This window comes from Mandrillus leucophaeus, unplaced genomic scaffold (assembly GCF_000951045.1).
Source record: "Mandrillus leucophaeus isolate KB7577 unplaced genomic scaffold, Mleu.le_1.0 Scaffold139, whole genome shotgun sequence".
In the NCBI taxonomy this organism is placed as follows: Eukaryota; Metazoa; Chordata; class Mammalia; order Primates; family Cercopithecidae; genus Mandrillus; species Mandrillus leucophaeus.
This window is the reverse complement of record NW_012101354.1, coordinates 1,476,485-1,479,528: the sequence shown is the minus strand read 5'-3', so window position 1 is coordinate 1,479,528 and position 3,044 is coordinate 1,476,485. Positions and strand designations below refer to the sequence as shown.

Below are 3,044 nucleotides of genomic sequence, written 5' to 3'. Positions count from 1 at the left end.
CTGCACTCCAGCCTGGGCGACACAGCGAGACTCCGTCTCAAAAAAAAAAAAAAAAAAAATGAACAGAACCCTAGATTTTCCAAGAGATGAATGGATACCCTTTCTAATACTCCATAATTAAAATATTGCCAAAGCAGAAGATTTGTAATAGATTTTAAAGCTAAGGTACTTATTCTTTCTGGGGAAGGGAAAATCATACATAGGGGTTACAAAGGAATACTTATTATGTTAAAAGTAGAATATTCTGGCTTGGGCACAGTGGCTCATATCTGTAATCCCAATGCTTTGGGAGGCCAAGGTGGGAAGATTGCTTGAGGCTACCCTGGTCTAGGCAACATAGAGAGACCCCATCCTCTACTAAAAATAAATTAGGTGGGCATGATGATGCATACCTGTAGTCCCAGCTACTCAGGAGGCTGACATGGGAGGATCTCATGAGCTCAGGAGTTGGACTTACTGTGAGTTATGATTGTGCCACTGCACTCCGGCCTGGGTGACACAGCAAGACCCTGTCTCTAGAAAAAAGGAAAATATTCTACAGATTAATCTATTGAAGGGTTATGCCTAGACCAAAAATGAAAATATGAAGGTGCCCCGACATGATATTGATAAGGGAAATAAACATTAATAGTTTAAAGCAGTAACAAAGCAGAATAAACATAAGTGGCTTTTGGAGTACTGATATAAAAGAGGTAAATGTGATTATCTGAATAAAGTATAAGAGTCTGGATTTGTTCTTGAGTGCATATATAAAAAGAAAATAGCAGAGAAAACTACTTGGTGTTGATCTTTTGAAACCTGTATGTTTTTAACTCGGCGTGCTGCCTCTTGCCTGTAGTCCCAGCACTTTGGGAGGCCAAGGCAGGTGGATCACCTGAGGTCAGAAGTTTAAGACCATCCTGGTCAACATGATGGAAGCCCATCTCTACTAAATATACAAAAATTAGCTGGATGTGGTGGCGGGTGCCTGTAATCCCAGCTACTTGGGAGGCTGAGGCAGGAGAATTGCTTGAACCTGGGGAGGAGGAGGTTGCGGTGAGCCAAGATGGTGCCATTGCGCTCCAGCCTGGGCAACGAGAGTGAAACTTCATCTCAAAAAAAAAAAAAGAAACCTGTATGTTTTCAACAAAACCATCTATCTAAATAAGAATGAATGAATTTATTTTCAGCATCTCCTTTTTTTTTTTCTCCAAGTTGGAGTCTAGCTCTGTTTCCCAGGCTGGAGTGCAGTGGCATGATCTTGGCTCACTTCAACCTCTGCCTCTCGGGTTCAAGTGATTCTCCTGCCTCAGCCTCCTAGGTAGCTGGTCCTACAGGCGCGTGCCACCACGCCCGGCTAATTTTTGTATTTTTACTAGAGACGGGGTTTCACCGTGTTAGCCAGGGTAGTCTCGATCTCCTGACCTCGTGATCTACCCACCTCAGCCTCCCAAAGTGCTGGGATTACAGGCATGAGCCACCACCGCTGGCCTTTCAGTCAGCATCTCCTTTTACAGATATTTGTTTTACAATGAAATAACTTGTGTCCTCATTTAAATAAATTTTCCAATTGACTATTGGTTTCTTTTTCTGTTTCTTTTATTTGAAATAACAGTATCCTTAGTTAAGTTTCTATAATGTCAAAGGAAAGATCTTGACTAAGCTATTGATATTGAGAGGTAGTGTGGTAAAAGAGAAGAAACAATATGTGATATATGGGGAATTTTGGAATCAGAATTGTGCTGAAATAATTATTGGTTGACTAGCTGCTTGACCCTAGGAAGACTTCATACTTTTCTGTGCCTTGTTTACTTATCAGTAAAACTGGGATATAATAATACCTACTTTATGAGGTTGTTGTGAGAGTTTGAGAATTTGTATTTGAAGGTCCATTTTATACTAGGGTTTCAATGATAGCTATTAAATGAAAACATAATTTCTTAGCAAAGTTTGACCCCAACATGCCCACCAGGGGGCAATAGTGATCTTCATTGTATAGGCTATCAACAGTTATTTAAAATAATTTTGCATTCAGCTGGATGATACAAAAACTTTACATTAAATTTATATATACATGTAATCAGAACATTCACGATCTTTTGGATTCATATTGGTTCAGTCACACTGATTAAAACAACTTTTTTTTTTTTTGAGACGCAGTCTCACTCTGTCGCCCAGGCTGGAGTGCAGTAGCCCAATCTCGGCTCACTACAACCTCCGCCTCCTGGGTTCAGGTGATTCTCCTGCCTTAGCCTCCCGAGTAGCTGGGACTACAGGCGCCTACCACCACACCCAGCTAATTTTTATATTTGTAGTAGAGATGGGATTTCACCATATTGGCCAGGCTGGTCTCAAACTCCTGACCTTGTGAACCACCCGCCTCAGCCACCCAAAGTGCTGGGATTACAGGCGTGAACCACTGCACCCAGTTGAGTTGGTCTTTAGTCTAACTACTGAAATTCTCCAGACGCAGATCTGGAATGATAAGCAAAGCATATTTTGGATAGAGATTCTTTGCTTTGATTCCCATGTGCCAATATCATGTTTATCATGTAGCTTTTGGCAGACCTACTCGACTTTCTTTCCTCTTTATGTGGATAACTGCAAATTGAAATTCCTAAACTATCATATAATAGAGCTGACTGCCCCAATATCATCTTATAAAGCAGTCTACCTAGCTATCCCTCTTTAGCTGATTAGTCTACCCAATGCTTAATTGGTGCAGATAAAGGAAAGGAGAACATTTATAAGACAAATTCAGGTCTTATAAGTGTTAGTCAACTGCTTTAAAGGCTATTCTTTTCTGAAGTGGCAAGTGGGCTTCTTGTTTCCCATCATCCAATAATACTTTTAATAATTGAAGGAGCTTTCATTCTAGTGTATAGAATGCAGGCTGCCCCAAATAAAAATAAATTTTAAAGCCTTAGACATTTTTTAAGATTTTGTTTTTTAGATTTAGATTTTTAAAAAGATTTTTTTGTTTTTGTTTGAGACAGAGTCTCACTCTGTCACCCGGACTGGAGTGCAGTGGCTCAGCCTCGGCTCACTGCAACCTCCAACCTCCA

General features: G+C 40.4%; 1 protein-coding gene across 1 annotated transcript in view; it reads left to right on the top strand.

Annotated features, from left to right (window-relative positions):
• Positions 1 to 3,044, top strand: part of GABPB2 (GA binding protein transcription factor, beta subunit 2) — an 82,231-nt gene that overhangs the window by 33,422 nt on the left and 45,765 nt on the right. The window lies entirely within an intron of this gene.